Source organism: Pinus tabuliformis, chromosome 4_1, assembly GCF_031772625.1.
Source record: "Pinus tabuliformis cultivar Carrire ecotype Pingquan chromosome 4_1, CPIR1, whole genome shotgun sequence".
Lineage (NCBI taxonomy): Eukaryota > Viridiplantae > Streptophyta > Pinopsida > Pinales > Pinaceae > Pinus > Pinus tabuliformis.
Genome location: NC_142303.1, coordinates 396,872,732 through 396,896,024, shown reverse-complemented (window position 1 = coordinate 396,896,024; position 23,293 = coordinate 396,872,732). Strand labels below are relative to the sequence as shown.

Sequence of the window (23,293 nt, the reverse complement as noted above, 5' to 3'; positions counted from 1 at the left end):
ACTCGGTCCTTTTCATTTTTAGAGAGTCTGAAAAGGTACATAAAGTTAACTCCAAAAGTCCTTTTTCATCATCTAATCCCTTAGGTCCGAAAAAATATAAAACAATACAGAAGGGATGAGTTTTCGATAGTTTTAACGAGCCGAATAAAACAAGCGCTCGATCTTTTTGTCCAATAATCCCTCAGGTCCAAAAAGATTAAAATCTAGAGGAGGGATAGCTCTTCCTGTCCCTTTAACGAGCTGGAAGGCCAAGGACTCGGCAATCTTTTCATATTTTACGAGTCAGATGAAAAGAGCTTAAAGAAGACTCGTCTTTTGAGGAACGAGTGATAAACAGGGTTAGCAGCTGATTCCAGGTACAGCTTGGAATTTTCCAATCACGGCAGTGTCACAAGGATGGCTAGGTGAAATCACTCTTCGCAGCTGTTCCTCAAAATGGGTAAACAAACATATGGAGGTGAACGATCGGCCAATGGAAAAGTGGAGGTGACAGTGCAAACACGACCAAGGCTTTAATGGCTGATAAGGTTACATTCACGGTGGTTATTTACCGGGATAGTTCATTTTTTTAACGAGCTTAAACGCGGGTGGAAACATTTGCTCAATCTTATGTTTATTTTTTAACGAGCATGAACTATGCGCTAAAACTGCTCTGATCTTGCGTTTATTTTTTAACGAGCATGAACTGTGTGCTAAAACTGCTCAAATAACCCAGTCATATGATAAGAGTGTCTCATTGAGATTCTATTTTTTATGGAGCTTCATCTCACAAAGCTTTGCTCCGCATCCTTTCTTTATGCAAGTTAGGAAACGGCTAACCCAAAAAACAGATAAATAACCGCTCTTTGCTTGCACTCCAAAAGGTTTGCATGCCCCCAGGTATAAAATATGATTTCAAGGTTACCCTTACTTTGTCCGCCAAAACATTTGTTTAAGCAGGAAAGGCCTACCTCTTTCAGGTTACCCAAAGATTGTCTCGTTAATCTTTCAAACAAAACAATTCTTCGGCGATATCTACCGAGATAGACAAAGGTGAATGACCTTAGTGCCAAACACGTAACTTTGACAAAAGAATCTTATTCTAGAATAACCCTCTTCCAGCATGGGCGGGGTACAGATTAGTCATATTCTCCCGCGGAAACCTACCTTATACCCAAAGTTTTCCTGCCGAAGCAGACCAGGACGCATGCCCCCTGGGTTCCAGTCATATCCTCCCGGATTACTCGCACTCATCAGGAGGACGGACCGTGGGTTGAGACATTTCTTGTGTGAAGATACCATTTAGGGATGGTATATGACTATTTGCGATGCGTGATCCGGGAAATGAAAGCTGGTCCACGAGCTTGACCACTCTTCCTTCGTGCGGAAAACACATTACTCTAAAGAGTGAGGAGACGATGGCTCCCATGCAATATATATAGTCTCGTCCAAGGAGTAGGTTATAATCCAAGGGTCCTTGAACGACCATCGCGTTCATTTGAACGATCTTCCCTTTCAATGTTATGGGCACATTGGGGAGGATCCCTAAAGGTCGACTGGTTCCTTTATCAAAGCCTGATAGATTTCTCATTTCAGGCAAAAGCACTGGCGAACCAAGCGCTTTCCAAGCAATAGAGGAAAGGATACTCACAGATGCCCCCTCATCAATGATAGTGCCAGCCATTACCATTATGTATATTTGAACGATAATTCTGAATGATATGCTTGCTGGCAACCGGGGTCTGCCTAGTTGGTTCCAGTCGAACGAGACAACTAGGTTGCTTGGTGGTGGGACCGAGTAGACGGCCGGGTATGACTCTGACGAAGTTCCTTTCTGCGATAAAGGAATGGGCAAATTGCCCCCTTTTTCGTCGGAGTCTGTGTTGATGAAGAGAATTTGGACGGTGTCGTCTTTATTCTCCTCTGTGATGGTATCATTCGAAGATAGAGCCTCTGAAGGCAAAACCGGGTCAACTGCCGCCTCAACCTTTTGACTTTCGTCAGGTATGGATTCAGACGGTTCATTCTCAATGATAGGTGCTTCGGCTGACCACCTGAGCGGGCCGGCCGGGTTCTCAACTAGTGAAGGACTTGGCAGGAGTTTTTGATATCCAGGAAGAAGTTGCGCTCGTAAGATCGGGCGATCTTCCAAAACTCTTTTAGCCTTGTCTAAGAAGGGACAACGGTGGATGGCATGGTCGCCTTCACACAGTTTGCAGGGAAATCTAGCTTTCCCTCTCTGTCCTGTGGCTTCACTTTCACTAGTGGACGGTGAGCAGTCAACATGGATATCAGAGGTTGACGCTACCGAATTGTGCAAACGGGGAGACCAGTCCCTTAGTATCCGAGGGATGCAGGGACAATCTCTGTGGAAGTGGTCTCCCTTGCATATGGCACATGGCGATTTAGGCCTGGTTAGTGCTGTGTGTGGATTTTTGTCAGACGACACTTGTTTGCCCCCAGTCGCTTTTGGCTCCTTCTTCTTCTTCTCTTTCTTCTTCTTCTCCTTCTTCTCCTTAGGAACTTGGTTTTTTGTTTTACCAGTTCCGTCAAGCGAAGAGGAAGGAGGAGAGGAAGAATTATATGAAGTAGAAGGCTGGTGGGCAACTATGGTCTGGCCTAACTGTTGACTCGACTGTTCAGGAATGGTGGTGTTCTGAACGACATTGGTTGAAAAGAGCCAGACCGGCAGGCCAATTGTCAGTCCTGGAAGCGACAATGTAGCCATATGGGGCGCACCAACATCTCCCCAAGAGGAGAAGGGACTAGGATTTCCGCCAAGGGGAACTCCTTGGTTGGTGTGCTCCATTTTTTCAACCTAAATATCAACGCAGGAATAAAGGGTGATTGTTCCGTTTAAAATAAATTTTAACGACGCTTTAGACACAACTTGCTTTTTCAATTTTAAAGAGTCAAGAAAAAAGCTAAAGATGAATCTAGTCTCCTTCGATGTTTTAACGAGCCCGAAGTGACAAATGCTCGGATGGACTTTTTCTGTTATACAGTCTGAAAAAGGCCAAAAGGAACTGCTATGGAGTTCTAGGCAGAGGGTGTACCAAACTTTTCGCAAAACCGCAGAGTACTTTTTAGGGTACGGGCGGTCAATCTTCCTGAATGCTGTGTTCAGTGCATTGCGATCAGTAGGGCGGCCGACATGGCTTCCTAAGGATAAAGGTTTTATGCCTATAGGGGTCTCCCAATATATACGCGATGGTACGTGGACGCACAATCCGTACTGGCGCTATCGTCCCTCAGGAGGAATCACCCACCATTAACGAGATCGACAGTCACCAGGCTTTACGACGCCGGAACACGTCTCTAGCCTAGACCTCTATGTTGTGTGTTATGTTGCAAAGCGTTGTTAAGTTCATTCAATTTATTTTAGGTTGATCTTTTTAGAATTTTGCCTTTTGAGGTTCACCATGAGATGTATGATACAATTCCTAAATGCAGTCTAAAGATGATAAGCAAGCTTTATATCTTTTCAACTTTGAAAATCCTAGCTACTAAGGGAAAAGAAAGACACCATCTTTTCTCAAAGAGCAATCAGCACACTCTAATGCACTTTTCCTAAATCAATCATGCAAACTATCAAAATGCAAATGCACAATGCAGGTGTTTGTTTTCCACTTTCTTAGTATTGATGCCTACAAAGAAAGCTTTTTGTACAACTTTGAATTTGCTTTTAAATGACAAATACAAACAAGTTTACTTTTTCGAAATCAGAGAGGGTAGAAGAGATTACAACACTTAACGATTTCCGAAATGAACACTTGTTTCGACACTTAAAAGAGACAAACTCAAACTAGTAAGAAAAAGTAAATGTATAATCAACTGTAAACAGCCAATGAACTCTCTCCTAAGATCACAATCAATAGATCTGAATCAAGGGCTACAGGATGATTATTTCACTCATGCAAAGGAAAACTGTAAATGACGCCACAAACACATAAAAACACTCACAGGATTTTTGTACAAAAGGAGGTGGAATTTAAGCAGAGAAAAGGAGTTATCGGACTGGTACCTATGCTGGTTATAGGCTGCAAAAATCAGAGATCAAAACAAGGAAAAACAGAGCAGAGAACCCCAGCTGCACAGGGCTAACTGGATCAGCGCAACCTCAACATAGGGGTTTTGACATTCAGCGCAGGTAGCCTTCACAGGACCTGCATTGAAATGCAGAATCTCTTCACAGGGGTCGCGCTGAAGGAGAAACGAGAGTTTCTCACTGGGTTCTGGGTCACATATTGCTATTTAATCTACAGTTTCAGGCCAAATCAAAGCAACAAGCAAGGTACAATCAAAGGGATGCTTTGAGGGGGTACTAAGATCTATCACAAAGGATCATCAAATCATTTGTGAGTCCATTGTTCAGATCATAGACAAGTCCAGTGATTGGATCAAAGCAGCAACTGTCTACTTTGCATCTGGGAATAGCAGATGCAGTTCGATTGTTGCTGTCGAGTCTATGAAACAAACAATGATAGAAACACAAATGAAATGACTAAACAGATCTCCCCAGCGGAGTCGCCAATTTGTTGTGGTGAAAAATGTCTATGCAGGACGATCCTATCCACCTAAGGTGTGACAATGCCTTAGCAACAAATAGAGACAGCTATTCTAGTATTCTTCCTTTATGAATTAAGAATGAAGAGAGATGGATGGACTAACCGGTGTCTTCCATTTGTCCCTCGATCCTGTTTCTCTTCTCTTGGAGAGTTCCCAGCTACTTTCCTTCTCGCTCGCCCAGCTTCAAGAGGTTTCTGCAAGATCACAAGAAGAGAACACTACACAAGACATGGATTCATATTCATAACTAGTTCAGGATTAGAAGTAAACTAAACATACTAATGCAATCATACATCAAATATACACCAGTATATAGGAGAAACCAAGATAGCTTTATTGATGAATAACAAGGTTCAGGAAGAGATACAACCCAGAGGGCTCCAATCCAGCATCTCCTTCCCAGCAAATGGAATTCCTATCTTCACCCCCTTCAAAGCATTAAGCACCCAATGATTCCAATCTCAAACCAACAGCAATTCTTTGCAATAACAAAATTCCAACCTCTAGATCTCATGGAGGAGAGATCCATATATAGATGTTTGGAGAGAGGATGAGTCAGCTTGAGATCTGACTAGTGTCCTCTCCCTCTGTCAATTCTTGATTCCACTTGGAGGTTCTTGCTTCCACTTGGAGATTACGAACCTCTTACTCATCACCAGTCGAATTCACTAAGGCAAGTGTCATTGAGGAAGATTCTGGAAGCTTCCTGGGTCTTGACACCTCTTGGAATGAACTTGCCACATGTCAACTCTCGCTCAGTGCAGGTAGCCAGTGTTTCCTTTGACATTCAGCGCAGGTAGCCAGTGTTGGATTTGACATTCAGCGTAAACAGCTAGTGGAGCCACTGAATTGATCCTGAATTGACTTGTTTTTGAGCAGTTTCTGGTGGAGAACTTCTGTGAATTGTTGTGGTTTGTTAGCCTTGTTCCTCTAGGGGTAGGAACAACATGTTTAGGGACTTTGGGTCCCTTAGATTATGGACATTTCATGCTCAATGCTGTAAGGCACAAAAATGTCTATAACACTTCCATCACAGTAAAATCTTCTTCTAAGAACTCATAGAAGTTGGCTTAAGCTCCTAGCAAACTTGCGCCAGCTGACCAAGTGACAGCTTGTAGTAAGAGCTAGTACGTGTGCATACAGCACCGTCATTTCCAAGTTTGTTACGAACTACTAGGTTGATAAAAGTAAAGAAGGAAGCCCTAGGAGTTGCAGCATTATTGCTACAATACTGGAGCCCACCACACTCTGATTGTCACAGAAAACATTCACTCTCTCCTACGTCCTTCCAATCTCATCAAGTAGACCCTTTAACCAGATTTCTTCTTTAATGACGTCTGAAGCAGCTATATACTCTACTTCGGTAGTGGACAACGCAACTGTTTCTTGAAACTTTGACATCCAACTAATTGCTTCACCTGCAAGAGTAAAGACATAACCTATAGTAGATCTCCTTTTGTCCAAATCACCTTCATAATCAGCATCCACAAATTTGCAGACTGATCCTTCATTGCCATTAAAGATGATGCAATGATCACTTGTGCCTCTTAAATACCGAAGCACCCATTTCACTGCTCGCCAATGTTCTTCACCTGGATTTTCCATGAATCTGCTGATAACTCCAACTGCATGTGAAATGTCGGCCTTGTAGATACCATTGCATACATTAAGTTGCCTACAACATTTGCATATGGTACACAAGTCATATACTGCTTTTCTTCATCAGTTCTAGGACTCAAAACCGAAGAAAGCTTAAAGTGGGAAGCTAATGGAACATTAATAGGTTTCACATTGTTCATAACGAACTTTTCAAGTACTCTTTCCACATACTTCTGTTGTGATAACCAAAGCTTACCATTTTTCCTGTCTCTGTGTATCTCCATGCCTAAGATATGTTTTTTTGCTCCAAGATCCTTCATATCAAACGTCCTAGAGAGTTGAGCCTTTAACATGTTGATCTCATCCCTGCTTTTGCTTGCAATATGAATATCGTCAAAATACAAAACTAAGATAATGAATATGCCATTGAAACTCTTAAAGTATACACAATGATCATACTCACTTCTACTAAAGTTCTGGCTCACCATGAAGGAGTCAAAATTCTTGTACCATTTCCTGGGAGACTGCCTAAGACCATACAATGACTTCCTGAGCTTGCAAGCTAATCTTCTGTTGTGATCTTGTACAAAATCTTCTGGTTGTTCCATATATATCTCTTCATCCAAATCACCATGTAGAAAAGTTTTTTTAACATCTAACTATTCTAACTCAAGGTTAAGTAATGCAGTTAGTGCCAACACAGTACGAATAGAAACAAGTTTTACAACTGGTAAAAAAATCTCATGAAAGTAAATACCTTCAACTTGAGAATATCCTTTTGCTACCAGCCTCACCTTATACCTTTTGATACTTCCATCAACTTTTCGTTTCAATTTGAAGACCCATTTTCATCCAACAACACTTCTCCCTTCAGGAAGTTCTACAAGATCCCAGGTATTGTTCTTGGCTAAGGAATCCATTTCTTCTTCCATATTTTTTTTCCATTTTTCGCTATCCATATCATCTACTACTTCCTAATAACAAGAAGGTTCCCCATCTTCAGTAATCAAAGCAAAAGATGAAGTAGAATCTTCATACCTTTTGGGAGTTTTTCTTTCCCTTGTAAACCTTCTTAGAGTGACTGGTTGTTGAACTGGTTCAGAAACTTCAACAGTTTCCTTTGTATCTTCAACACCTTTTCCTCCAGAAGTATCTCCTTCCTTTCGACTTTAAAAAAAAGGTATAGCATGCAATTGAATTTGTTGATTTGGCGATACCTGTTCATGTTCAATTCTTTCAACACTTGATTTTAAAATAGAAGATTCATCAAATGTTACATCTCTACTAATGACTATCTTCCGCGACGTAGGATCCCACAACCCGTATCCTTTCACCGTGTAGTCATACCCAACAAATACATAACATTTCAATTTTGGATCTAATTTTGAACGCTAATTTTTAGGAATAAGAGCATAGACATCACAACCAAATATCCTTAAATGTGAATAATCAAAAGAACAATCTGACCAAACTTCTTCAAGAATTTTACAATTAATTACTACTGAAGGTGATCTGTTAACTAAATAACAAGCAGTGGATATTGCTTCTGCCCACAACTCCTTTTGTAGGTTAGCGTTGATGATCATGCTTCTGGCTCTTTCCGTAAGAGTTTGATTCATACGTTCAGCAACACCATTTTGTTGAGGAGTATAAACAGCAGTTTTGTGTCTAACAATTCCTTCATCCTTACAGTACTATTCAAATTCTAAAGTAAATTCACCATCATTGTCATTTCTTAAACATTTAATTGATTTGCATGTTCTTTTTTCTACCATTGCTTTAAATTGTTTAAAGACATTGAAGACATTAGCTTTATTTTTCAACATAAAGAGCCAAACTTTACGGGAGAAATCATCAATAAATGTTAAAAAATATAAATCACCTCCATATGATACAACAGGAGATGGTCCCCACAGATCAAAATGAATATAGTCCAAAATTTATTTACTATTATGACTTCTAGTTTTAAACCTTTATTTACACTATTTTCCATATACATGATGTTTACAGAAATCCAACTTCAAGGATTTCAAAACAAGAAGTAATTTACGATTCATCGGTACTTGAAGACCTTTCTTACTCATGTGACCCAATCGTTGATGCCATAGGCGGGTACCTTATTCTTCTTTCTCTGAAACAACCATTGCTTCACTAACCTGAGTACTTCCTTTGAGTCTATAAACATTTCCGACTTTTTCTGCTTTCATAAAAACTACGGCGCCTTTAGAGACTTTCAGCACTCCATTTTGACTTGTAAACTTATAACCATCTGAATCCAACACTCCCAAAGAAATCAAATTTTTCTTCAATTCAGGTAGATGTCTAACACTAGTTAATGTTCTAACTGTGTTATCATACATTTTAATCTTGATATTTCCCATCCCAACAATCTGACATGATACATTATTACCCATAAGCATAGAACTACCATTTACAGTGTCATTTGAAGTAAAGCAATTTATGTGTGGACACATGTGATGAGAAGCACCAGAGTCTAATAGACAACTTTCAAAATCCTGAGAGACATTACATACAGGTAAAGTTTCATGTATCATACATAATTCTTCAGCAGATAAAACTTTATTGATTTAAGACATCTGTGGTATATATTTTTAGACATAGTTATTGGAGAATCCATAGTAAAACTTATTTTTCGTCAATGTTTCCAACAGTCTTTCTTAAGGTGTCCAATTTTATTGTAGTACCAACATTTCACCTTACACTTCTTTCCCTTTTATTTTGATCTAGAAGATCCCCTTGTTTTTTCTCCTCTTTCCTTTAACCATCCTCTAGCTATCATGGCTTCTAGTGCAGTTGTCTCAATATTGGATTTCCTCCGTACTTCTTCAAATAAGATCACTCCCACAACTAATTCAAATTTCAAAGAATCAATCATGCTTAAACTGATTGAAGTTACGAAGTGATCCCACGACTCGGGCAGAGAACACAAGAAGTTTATAGATTTGTCTTCTTCCTGAATTTTAACTTCCATATATGATAATTGGCCTATAAGTGTATTAAAAACATTTAAATGCTATGCAACTTTTGTACCCTCCTTCATCCGAAGATTGTAAAATTTTCTTTTCAAATAAATTCTATTGGTTAACGATTTTGTCATATATAGTTTTTCTAGTTTTTCCCATAAACCTGTTGTTGTACTCTCTTCAACAATGTTGAAGAGAACTTCATCCTCCAGGCATAACTTGATGGTACTAAGATCTCGAGCATCCAAGTCCTCCCAGTCTGAATCTATCATGCTAGCAGGTTTCTTATTTGCCACGTCCAAAGCTTTTTGCAACCCTTATTGCGCCATAAATTCCCTAACTTACAGTTTCCATAAAGCAAAGTTGTTCTTGCCGGTGAATTTCTCCACCTCGAACTTTGCATTCATCATGTTTTCCATTTCTTTCCTACTAACCCTTCCTCCTAGGGTTTTTGTCTTTCACCTCCTAGGGTTTCTGTCTTTCACCTAGGGTTTCCTGGTTACTTGAGTTTCCTAAAACCTACTTCAAATTTTGTTACTTAAAAAAAAAAAAAAAATCCAGAATTATGTTCCTTTCCAAAAAAAATTGCCCCCCTTTTTTTTCAATTCAATGAAAATCTGGAAAATTCTTCTAGAACTTTCTGGAAAAAATTTCACTAGTTTTCTAAACTCACAACAAATAATTTCTGAAAAGATTTTCTTTCAAAGAAAAAAAAGAATAATTTTTCACAACTAACTAGATTTTTCAATGAGTAACAATATTGGATTTTCCTTCAAAAACCCTCTTCACGTAGCAGCAGCTCCTCTTCCTTGTTCAATAACTGCTCCTTGATTTGCAAACAGGCTGATCTGCAGCTTGCTTACTGGGCTCTGTTTTTCACAAGACGGCTAAAAAAAATCCATGGTTCCTCAAACTCGACTGTTCCTCTGGACTGCTCTGCAGCACTGTGTGTTCCCAATGATGGACAACATTCCTCCAACTATGTGGGTATTACGTTTTCACGGGTCAAATCTTACGTACAGTCAATTGGGGTAGTAAACGTTAAACGATCAAGAGGACTTGGAGAAACTGATCTAGGTTGTCTTTCTTTTCAAATCTGCGTGTGCTTATTTTTCTTGACCTAACATTAAAACGATAGCAAAGATCCCAACATTCAGCAGTCCAGCAGTGTGTTTTTCCTTTTCCAGCGATCCAGCGGTTCTTCAACCCCTTTTCCAGTGGTCCAGCAGTGAGTTCTTCCTTTTCCAACGATCCAACAATTCTTCAACCCGTTCTTTAGTTCTTCAACCCTACTGAGCAATTTTCAACCTTGATCTGATACCATTTGTTGGTTTGAGAAGATCTTCAAAACAAGAAAGAAATGAAATTTAAAAACTGAATGGAAACTAAATACAAACACACAAGTAAAACACAAGATTTTATGTGGCAAAACCTTGACAGTGTGTCAAGGAAACATCCACGAGGCAAGGGATCAAATTCTTATTTGATCAAGAATGATTCTCAATGATTACAATAGTTTGGGCATTCATCAGTTTTATAAGAGCCTCCTCTGTTACATAACTATTGTTTCAATATAAAACTAACTTGGAATTAACTAATACAATATTTACACACATTTACATAATTAGTTGTCAAATTCCAGCATGCTAGGCACCTTGTGCTCTAGTATGTAGGTGTGGTGAGATATGTGCTAACCACCTTGTGCTTTGGTATGTTTATGGTTGGATGGCCTTATCATTGGTTGCAATGTAAGGAGGTGAGTTTTTGGTATAACTTTCAAAAATATGGGAGAAACTTTTTGAAAATCACTCTTACACAGGTTAAGTTTCAGGATTTTGGGTTCCCGGTATTCTTAATGGTGCTAGAATCCATTTCCACCATAAAAATTATTTAAACACTCCCAATATCTAATTTCTTTATAGAAAAATTGACCAAATTCCTATGGGAATTTTGTTGTCCAACGAAATTTTCACCTCATCAAACAACCCCATTTTAACGTTCTTTACTTGTTTAAGAACGGTTATAAGATATTGGTCCAGCCATGGGCATGTTTACGTTGAAGTCGTGTCTAGAATCAACCCAACAATGGGGTTACAAAATATTTCCACCCTTTCACTTGAATGTAAGAAAGAACCTATTATAGATGTGGTCAAAATCGCCTTAGCCATCAAATAGGGATGGGTCAAGTTCAAGATGTGGTCTACTTTAACCAACAAATGAATTCAATTCATTTCTGGTCGTGGTCTCAGTTCTATGGCTTAAACCAGTACTAACGTTAAACCTTGAATGTTAAACATACTATCCAAAAATTCTTGCAAACCTTCTAGCCAATGGAAAGAAAAGAAAATGAAGAAAAAGAATTGATGCAAAACACAAAATCTGGTTAAGGTATTGTAAAGTGGTTTTTGCTTCGGGAAAAGAAACGATGATCAAGAAGAATGTACAAGGGATGTGCCAAGTTGGAAAATAGGGAAATGAATTTTCTATCAAAATTGAGACCACCCAGGACACTTTTGAGCTCCGCGCACGAGTGAGGAAAAGGCTAGTGAAATAGTGCCTTGATATTATGGGGATCTAGACACCTGTTGTTGATATTAAAATCCCTAAACAAGAACCAAAGCGTTGACCAAACATAGATTTCTTTTCGTTGAGCTAGAGATGATTGGTACGCAAAATGTCCAATAGTTGACAAAGATGGGTAAAATGGTCCTCCTACATTCTGATGATGAATATTTTCAAAGGAATACCATATTTTTTTGAAAATGGTCAGGCTAAGAATTGTTTATCTTTTTGCTCTCTTCAATTCTATCAATTGAACTATTTTTTTAAAATGGTCAGGTCAAGCATTTTCTACCCTTTTGCTCTTTTTTGTTCGATCAATTAAACTATTTTTACTCTTTTTCTCTCTTCCGTTAGATCAATTGAACTATTTTTTGAAAATGGTCAGGCCAAGCATTGTTTACCCTTTACCCTCTTTTGTTTTGTTTGATCAATTGAACTATTTTTAATCATTTATTAGACAAATACATGACGACCTCCATCATTGCATATCATGGGTTTAGTTTTTCCATTTTGACACCTGTCTCTGATTAAGGAAGTTGATGAGACTAGTTTCTATTTTAGCTCGAAGATTCTTTGTTAATTTACTCATGGTGACATTATCTCCTGTGATTCTTTTGAAACTCCCGCAGAACGTCCTTTTGAAACTCCCTCAAAACATGAACGCTGACTTGAAAGTTACAAGCAAGTTGGATGACTGGAAGGGCGAAGAAGCAGCCAATGGAAACGAGTAGACTATGATTCTCAATTGGGCCTTGTTACTAAAGTAGATTTGGGCTCAATGCAACTCGTAGGTTCGATTCCTGACAAAATTTGTAGCCTCGTGATGCTCCAGACTTTGGAATTGCAAGAGAATAATATTAGTGGTGTCATTCCCTATTGCATCAGTGAGTTATCATCCCTGCAAACTCTTTCACTTTATGGAAACCAGATCGTAGGTTTGATTCCTACCTAGCTTATTACTCACTCTAAATCATGGGAAAAATCAGATCACCGGCACCATTCTAGCATCGTTCTTGGCTTTGGGAAACCTAGAAAAGTTATCACTAGCCAAAAATCGGAATTTAGGCAGAAATTGTAAGACAATCAAACTAGAAACCAAATAAATTGTATATTAAAAATTGTCTCAATCAATGATGTACAATGTGTACATATTAATACATATAGGAAACAGTTGAATTAGTTTTTGGGTGTTCTTGGACTCCAATAAATACTAACCATAATACAAACGAACCCAATCTTTAATCACAAGGATTAGTTGTCTAACATTCCCCCCCCCCCCCCCCCCCCCAATCCGAAGGAATGTACCAAAGTCCAAAAATGAGATATCAAAATGTAAAAATGCATCTTAGCCAAGAGTTGAATGTCTCTCAAGAAATGGTTTTTAAGGATGACTACAAACCAATATGGGAGAACTCAAGCTCTCAACCAACACCAACTCTGGAACCTTCATAGTAGTTCTCGTAACAACTAAAAAAGGTAGTTTAAGGTGACCACAAACTCTGGAACTATCATAATAGTTCCTCGAACAACTCCTAATATGGAAGTGTTCAATCAACTCAACTCTGACTCAAGCTCGCTTGACATTTCAAACTCAAACCTATAGCAGACCATAAACAATTCCCCCCTTGTCGGATACAAGGTGAGAAGTATTCTTCATCACTCTTGAACATATTCTTCTGTATGACTTGTAAATCTTCTTGGTTGTTTTTGTCCAATCCCAAGAAGCAATCCATCCGAAATTTATCTTCTCTCTTGCAGTAGTCTTATTTCTCAAACATATATTTGTATGATGATTTCACTTTCCGCAATGCTCACATAGGTGACGATCAAAACACTGCTCTTTCACATGCCCAACTCTATTACACTGTTGGCATCTATCAACTTGCTCTGAAACAACACCATCCAGAAATCTAGCACTTTGGAATTGTATAGGTTTAGAAAAATCTAGAATGTGAAAGATACATCCAAAATATCCTTTTTGTAACCCAAACTAGTTATGTGTTTATTGTGTGTAATCTCTTCCCATGGTCTTATAACAGGTTTCACATCAGAACTTCTAACCGCATCCAAATTTTCTCCTGAAATCACTTCATTTCTTTGGTCATTCTCTGACTAGTGATCAGGCCCAAACAAATTCTTGTTCTGAACAAGAACAGGTTCAAAATTCTTCTTTTGTAGTTCATCTCGCTAAACTAGGACTCTAGGTCCAAGAATTCAATTGCTCTTTTAACATTTTGCAAACATGATTGGATGTGAGAGAGTGTGTCCTTGTTGACTTAGACACTACTATGAATAGTAGACGACATTAAATTGTTCAATAATTGTAACAAATCATCGAGTTTGGCCATTTTCTCCAGTAATCAACTTTGAAAAAAGGTGTGTCGGCTACCACCGAAAATGCACCAAATACAAACAAAATTACAATGATTTAACCAGATGTCGAGTTCAACCGATCATGCACCCACTAACAATACTTACAATGTAAGATCAACAATGTTCCTAGAAAAGTGAAACTATTGCAAAAATTATATGCTCTTAACAACTTCCAAAACTTTCCTCAAGTAGCAACGGCACTTCACAGTCCAATATGCAATCTAATGGAGCAATATTACCAAGGCGCTAACACTAATTTATGCACTACAAATTCTATACTCCAACCCACTTTTGAATATGTCAAATTTCTTGTCCTCCAACAAAATGTTCCGACAATACTTTTTCATGCTACAAATAAACTAACTTCAAACTCCCAAAAAAAAAATTATAAAATAAAAGTCCATTAAATCTGGATGCCACCCAACTCAAAATGTGTTACTAACACCAAAATTCTCTTATAAAAATTAAATTACCAAACATACCATTTGAACTTGAACTTATAACCTCATGATCTTTAATATACCAAAATAGATTTTAAACGTGTTACTAACTCCAAAATTCTCTTATAAAAATTTAATTACCAAACATGCCATTTTAACTTGAACTTGTGACCTCATGATCTTTAATATACCAAAAAAGATTTTAAAACCACATTTCCCATTTATTTTCTTTTATAATTGTGTAATGTGCTTGCTTAAAATATGTCTTTCACAATTAACTCATAACTTCTTCCATGTCATTGTGTCAACCTAGGTGTGAATGGGGAGTGGGACGCATGCTGTTTGGACAACTTCTCCAATGGCGGCTTTACACACAGCAAATGCTATCTACTATTCTGGTCACGGGGTTTGACTGCAACATCACATTTGTTTTCCATTCCGTTCGAAATCGACCTCACAGTCTCAAATAACGGTCGCTCTGTTGCCATAACACTGATCTCCACCTTCACCTTAACCTCATAATTTCGTTAAATAACGCACGAGACAACACAGAAGTGCAAAGCAAAGCTCCCAATTCCCTGCATTCAAATTTTCTCCTTTTAAAACAGAAATCTTGTAGTCATGAAATGCTTGCATCGTTGGGTTTATTTTAATTACCAGAAGTTATCAACCAGAGTTTGTCTGCATTCCCACTTCATTTCTTTGTTCACTTGAAATTTACCAGCGAAGAAACGATAGAAATATGCTCGAATGAAAATATGTTTAAACCGTCCAAAATCCAGAAACTCTGAAACTGAGCGTATTGCATTTTATTTAAGTTAAAATTCTAAGTCCATCTATCCAGGGTAGATGACTTCCCAAATCCAGTAGGGAACGAAAAACGAGCATGCGATATTGTCCACAGTTCGACTGCTCCTACCAGAACGAACATGAAATAAAAGGAACATGCAACAATTACAGGGACGGAACCTTATTTGTTATTGTGGTTGATCAAAGTCCGGGCCATTTTGGGTACGAACTGGTCTCTTTCTTAGTTTGCTCCAGTCCAAAAAAAGGTCACTCATGCAATCTGCGACAATTTCAATATTCATGTCCACTACCAGTGACTGTTTCTATGTTCGGTGGATGTGCCAGGATAATGGGCTTCAAATGTATAATTTTTATGAACTTCTTTTGGGTCATATTCATGCTACTATTCTCGTGGACAGATCGTTGTACAGGGATATTGACATCATGTAAATATATAATTGGCATTCATCTTAATTAAGACTGCCTTCACAACAGACCTAATTTCTCTGATTGCCTCTTGACAAAAATCGGAATCAATTTCTTTGATATGTAACAACTACCAGATGGTATGAAGAAAAACATTACCTTTATTGGGTCCGGTTGACATGATCCTCTGGTTGAAGCTATCTCTCGGTAGAGCCTCAGATCCTCAATGCTTGCACACACTTTTTTTTATTAAGATCCACTATTAGCGTTTCGCGAACAAAGGTCTGCAATTTCAACTAGGGTTATATAAGCAGTCTTCGGTGAGCGCGGCATATTTCTTGCATGCTTAACTGCAACAGGTCCAGTATCAACCTCTTGCCCTCTGATTTTTCTTGCACGTATCACAATTCTTTATTTAACTTCACATACCGTACAACAGTGGGCCCTCAATAGTGACAGCTCCTCCTTCAACATTCATACCGACACCATTTGTCCTCAGCAAAAACATCTAGGACAATAAAGCTAGTGGCTCAATTCAATTCAATCAACAGGCGGATGAACTACTCCTACTCTCTCTGATCCCATTGTAACACGGGATGAATTACTCCCTCTGATATGGCTGTAAGACAATCAAACAATGAACCAAATAAATTCTATATTAAAAATTGTTTGTCTCAATCAATGATGTACAATGTGTACATATTAATACATAGAGGAAACAGTTGAATTAGTTTCTCAGCATAAACATCTATGGCCATAAAATTAGTGGCTCAATTCAATTCAGTCAACAGGCAGATGAACTACTTCTACTCTCTCTGATACCATTGTAACAGGTGGATGAATTACTTCCCCTGATATCACTGTAAGACAGGGAACCAAATAAATTCTATATTAAAAACTGTTTGTCTCAATCAATGATGTACAATGTGTACATATTAATACATATAAGAAACAATTGAATTAATTTTTGAGTGTTTTTGGACTCCAATAACTATTAACCATAATACAAACTAACCCAATCTTTAATCACAAAATTTAATTGCCTAACCTATACCACAAGAATTAGTTGTCTAACATATATCGAGATAGATTGGTAAATTGACAAAGCTCATATTCTTGTCTCTTTCACTGAATAAATTCACAGGGAAAATACTGCCTTCGTACTCAAAATTGTTCAACCTTAGTTGTCTAACATATATCGAGATAGATTGGTAAATTGACAAAGCTCATATTCTTGTCTCTTTACTGAATAAATTCACAGGGAAAATACTGCCTTCGTACTCAAAATTGTTCAACCTTACATTCTGGGAAATGGTTGGTGTCAGTTTGGAGGGCGTAATACCCGACTGGTTTGGAAATCTGGTAAACCTGTAGCATTTGCATCTCAGAACAATATTCTTGTTTGTGAAATCTCACCTTCCATCGCAAGACTCCCAAATTTAGTCGACCTTGAACTTTCTGGCAACAATTTACAAGGAATGATACTAGAATGGGGATTTCCTATAGTCTCATTGAAGCTACATTCAAATAGACTGTCTGGAACCCTGCCATGTTTTACCGGTGATGTGAAAAGCCTGGTAATACTAAACCTCTCCAAAAATTCTCTCACAATTGGTATTCCCTCTTGTATCTCCAGTTTGTCGGTCCTCTCAGAGTTCAATTTGTCCTGCAATAACTTCAACGTGGAGCTACCGCCCACCCTTGTGTTTTCTGAGAAATTGCTCCCCTTGGACTTGCATTCCAATAATCTTCCCGACAGAATTCCCCTGCGTATTGCACAGACATCAAATACAAGACGACTAGTTCTGCTTGATCTCTCAAACAATCAGTTCACAGGGAAACTTCCGGCATAAATTAGTAAAGCTTAAGTCGCTACAAGCCATGTTCCTATCAAAAAAATGGATTAATAGAGGAATTGGCTGATTCAATTGGAGATATGATGTATCTGCAGTCTATAGATTTTTCTTACAATGATTTATTTGGGTCCCTACCAGTATCGTTGGTAGAATGCTTTCAGCTTCTGGAAATCAAGTCGTGCCACAATAACATCTCTGGGGAAATTCCCCCTGAGCTTGGAGCATTGACAACACTGAAGATTTTGGATATTAGTCACAACCATCTGTCAAGAGAAATTCCCTTGCCTCTGGCAGGATGCACCAAGTTGGAAGTGGTGGATTTAAGCTGGAATAATTTAGAAGGGCATCTGTCAGATGCAATCTTTAAATGGACAGACGTCTGTGTGCTCAATTTTGGCCATAATTATTTCCAAGGCCCTCTTCCGGACTGGATTCTAAGTTTTCGATCCTCGCATACGCTTGACCTCTCCAGCGACAATTTCTCGGGCTCAATTCCCCAAGATGTTCATCTGCAGGAGATCGAGCATTCGGGGGAAACGAAAGCGGATTTTATTCAGAAACTGTGATTGTTGCATTGAATGCCAACCAACTTAGTTTATATTATTCGCTTCATGTGACTGAGCATTGATATTTCCGATAATGAATTGTCTGGGAGAATACTTGATGATCTGAACGGATTGCAGGGTTTGCAATATCTCAACTTTTCATATAATGCATTAATAGGTCCAATTCCTAGTAGTCTTGGGCTATGTTACCAGAAACGGGACGGTTGCCACCGTTCCCCGTATAAAACGTGTAAGAAACGGAAACCAGACGGAAACCAGACGGAAACGCCGTTTTCTACGGTTATTTTAGCTAACGGTGCATATATTTTATGGGAAATTTTTTACAGGTGGTAGTTCGCATTCTCAGCTTGTATTTTCACTCTTTATTGTAGATTTCAGTCATGTATTCATTCAATAATCTAGAGGCTTATGCCAAGTATATAGAAAATTGATTATTTATGTACTATTGTCCTTTTTTTAGTTGATTTGTTTTCCTTTAACACATATACGATTAATTTTCTCTCTCCTCGTTTCTTAGAGTGCGAAACCTCCCAACTCCGTTTCTCGTACCGTTTTCGTTTCTCGTTTCGTTTCCCGTTTCTCGTTTCTGGTAACATAGGTCTTGGGAATGTCACCTCATTGGAATCACTTGATCTTTCACACGACTCTCTAACAGGACAAATACCAGTTGAGCTCGGCAACCTTTCGTTGTTAATGGACTTGAGCTTGTCTTATAATGCTTTTTCTGGATCTATTCCTCAAGCCCAGCGTTTGACTAGATTTCCTGATGCATTTCTAAGTAATCTAGGTTTATGCAATGATGCTCTGCAGGATTGCTCATCAAACTTGCCGGTTGCATTTGGGACGGGGATAAGGCAAATGGAATATGAAAGTTTTTGTCTCTGTCTGCATTTGGCATCAGTTCTTTGATAAGTTTTTACTTCTCAATTCTAAGCATGTTCTTTTCTCAACGAGCAAGGGATTACCTTATCAAACCCTGGAAACCCTTGTGGTGAAGACAAAGATTGCCAAGGTAAAATATAGTAATGTTCATCAACAATGCTTGCAAACTCTCAGTGAAAGTAAATTTAAATTTCCATCATTGAACAACAGCACAACTAGGAAATTGGAATCTAAGATGTTCGGCTTGCAATCCATTAGGGATTCTCTGAGTATGCTCATGGAGTAATTGACATCCTATGAAGTAAAAGCGGGTAAATATCTTATCCATGTTTTCTATTTGTTTGTTTTGAATTGTTCATTCATATGCTTAACTTTTTCAATGTGATCATCATTCTTTTTGTGCCCTTTTGCAGAATAACGTTAGGGCATGTATTCTTCTTGGCTCGAAGAGATATTTTGGATGAAGAAAATTCAAAGGTTAGCAGTCATGATTTTAAGCTAGTAATGTTGTTTTACTACTTCAAAGATCAGTTCCAGGAAGGGATAAATTCAATGCAAGTTGTTCACTCATGTAAATTGTATGCTTTAGTGATTGCAGTTAAAAAGTTGGCTGAAAACTTCAACGCATTAGAGACGGATAAATCCTTTCGGCGGTGTATGGACTGAATCAAAAAAATTGAAAATATTGTGTGTGCATTGTTCTTCCGTTCTGATATTCTTGATCTTGGTACTGGTTGTACATAATGTTGATGATTTTGACTTTCAAAATGGATTTGAAATCGATGGGAGAGGCCAAAATATTATCATGACTTTTCAAATCTTTGTGGGGAGTAAATTTGGCAACCCAAACTTTTATAAATTGCCAAATGATTTTTGCGAGATCCCATTACATTAGAGAGATGAAGAAAATATTGCTGGCTTACCTCTGTGAATTAAGCTTTGTATATTATCCTTGTATATATTTATTTCACAAGATTGTCACATTGTAAATGTACTTTTTCTAAATGCTCCCTGCCATGTGCAAAAGAAAGTTGGTCAAATTATGATATCTTCTTATGATGCTATTATGCTTTTATTGAGTGGAGAGGCTCATTCTACAGCCCAGTATGATGTGTAACTTTGTTTGTTGTCATAAAAGTTCAAATTTTTCTCATATTGACCCAAAAAAAAAAAATCATTTAAGAAATTGAATTCCTCTGGGCTCATGTTAGATCTGTATTTAAGAAGGATATATATTGATATTTATTTTAAAGCGAATGTGGCCATTCCCTATGTAAGTATGTAAGTGGGACCTCTGGGTCTTGAATGACCCTGTTGTTTGCCTTTTCCAACTTGCAGCATCAAAATACATCTGGGAGAAATCATTATTGCTTAGTACAAGATAATATGTGTTGCATTTGCATTTGAGATGGATCTATACTGATATTTATTTTAAAGCAAATGTGACCATTCCCTATGTAAGTATGTAAGCGAATGTGACCATTCCCTATGTAAGTATGTAAGTGGGACCTCCAAGTCATGAATGAGTATGTTGTTTGCCCTTTCCAACTTGCAGCATCAAAATACATCTGGGAGAAATCATTATTGCTTAGTACAAGATAATATGTGTTGCATTTGCATTTGAGATGGATTTATACTGATATTTATTTTAAAGCGAATGTGACCATTCCCTGTGTAAGTATGTAAGTGGGACCTCCAAGTCATGAATGAGCGTGTTGTTTGCCCTTTCCAACTTGCAGCATCAAAATACATCTGGGGGAAATCATTATTGCTTAGTACAAGATAATATGTGTTGCATCTATATTTAAGATGGATCTATACTGATATTTATTTTAAAGCGAATGTGGTCATTCCCTTTGTAAGTATGTAAGTGGGACCTATGGGTCATGAATGAGCGTGTTGTTTGCCCTTTCCAACTTGCAACATCAAAATACATCTGATAGAAATCAGTTTTGCTTAGTACAAGATAATATGTGTTGCATCTATATTTAAGATGGATCTATACTGATATTTATTTTAAAGCGAATGTGGTCATTCTGATCCAGGTGGATATTGGTGGCCACCTGCCAAGTCCACCTGGACCCCCACCATTGTCCTTCTCAGCATTTTCAGTTTCCTTAATTGTAGCACAACTTACTATTTTTAGCGGTTTTTCGGGTCCTGAACTTCCGGAGCCGTTTTGAGGCCCTAAACGACGTTTTTTGGGGAATCCGGGGGCAACATGTGGACCGATGTTGCCCGTTCCAACAATGATAGTGCTCGGATAGAATTTTCTAATGAGCTATTGTACGCGTCAAACGGAGATCATATGCCAAAGTTACGACCCCGGGAAGTTGATGTACCAACTTACCCCCAAACGGGGCCCACAGTTTGGCGTTTCATCTCCTAGGACTAGGTTTTGGAATGTTAAGGGTTTTCCATTGTTTCTCAACAATAAATAGGCCTTCGAGCCTCATTGTAACACAGTTCAGAGGCATGTAGCCATCACATCTCTTCTCAGAGATAAGCTACCATCGCCCTAGCTAGTTTATTTCCATTTCTGGTTGTAAGCATATTTCAGTATTTTCCATTAATGAAATGAAGTATTATTTCCGCTGCATTTTTGTGTATATGGTTATCTCTGTAATTTGTTGCGTTCCTGTTTAAATCCGGATCACATTCCCTATGAAAGTATGTAAGTGGGACCTCCGGGTCACGAATGACCCTGTTGTTTGCCCTTTCCAACTTGCAGCATCAAAATACATCTAGGAGAAATCATTATTGCTTAGTACAAGATAATATGTGTTGCATCTATATTTAAGATGGATCTATACTGATATTTATTTCAAAGTGAATTTGGCCATTCTCTATGTAAGTATGTAAGTGGGACCTTCGAGTCATGAATGAGCCTCTTGTTTGCCCTTTCCAACTTGCAGCATCAAAATACATCTCGGAGGAATCATTATTGCTTAGTACAAGATAATATGCATTGCATCTATATTTAAGATGGATCTATACTGATATTTATTTTAAAGCGAATCTGATCATTCCCTATGTAAGTATGTAAGTGGGACCTCCGGGTCATGAATGAGCGTGTTGTTTGCCCTTTCCAACTTGCAACATCAAAATACATCTGGGAGAAATCAGTATTGCTTAGTACATGATAATATGCGTTGCATCTGTATTTAAGATGGATCTATACTGATATTTATTTTAAAGCGAATGTGGCCATTCCCTATGAAAATATGTAAGTGGGACCTCCGGATCATGAATGACCCTGTTGTTTTCCCTTTCCAACTTGCAGCATCAAAATACATATGGGAGAAATCATTATTGCTTAGTACAAGATAATATGTGTTGCATTTGTAATTAAGATGGATCTATAATGATATTTATTTTAAAGCGAATGTGGTCATTCTCTATGAAAGTATGTAAGTGGGACCTCCGGGTCATGAATGAGCCTCTTGTTTGCCCTTTCCAACTTGCAGCATCAAAATACATCTCGGAGAAATCATTATTGCTCAGTACAAGATAATATGTGTTGCATTTGTATTTAAGATGGATCTATACTGATATTTATTTTAAAGTGAATGTGGCCATTCCCTATGTAAGTATGTAAGTGGGACCTTCGGGTCATGAATGAGCTTGTTGTTTGCGCTTTCCAACTTGCAGCATCAAAATACATCTAGGAGAGATCATTATTTCTTAGTACAAGATAATATGTGTTGCATCTGTATTTAAGATGGATCTACACTGATATTTATTTTAAAGTGAACGTTGTCATTCCCTATATAGATATGTAAGTGGGACTTCCCGGTCATGAATGAGCCTGTTGTTTGCCCTTTTCAACTTGCAGCATCAAAATACATCTGAGAGAAATCTAAGAGAAACCATTATTGCTTAGTACAAGATAATATACGTTGCATTGCAGAGGAAACCATATTTGGCATAAGCTTTTGCTTGTGGGGCACAATTTAATTTCTAAGGAACCTGTACTCTGGCACTATTGCTTTATTGGAATTGTCGGAGCCAGAGGCTTGCATAATAATGAAATCTAGGCCTTCCACAAAAGTTGGTATTTTTGCTCAGCAGATATATCACCCGAAGCCCAGTCTTGACTTTTCTTTTTTAGTGCCACATCATTATTGGGATGGGATTAAAGCTCTGTTATACAAGATCCGATCAAGCCACTTAGCATTGTTACAATTTCAACTGTGCTGTCACTGACTCTCAATGACAATGTTGACTGGACAACATCCTTTCCTCTTATTCTGATTCTACCAAAGTCT

The 23,293-nt window shown here is 38.1% G+C and overlaps 1 pseudogene; it reads left to right on the top strand.

The window, feature by feature from the left end:
* Positions 1 to 23,293, top strand: part of LOC149175976 (uncharacterized) — a 99,178-nt pseudogene that overhangs the window by 38,064 nt on the left and 37,821 nt on the right.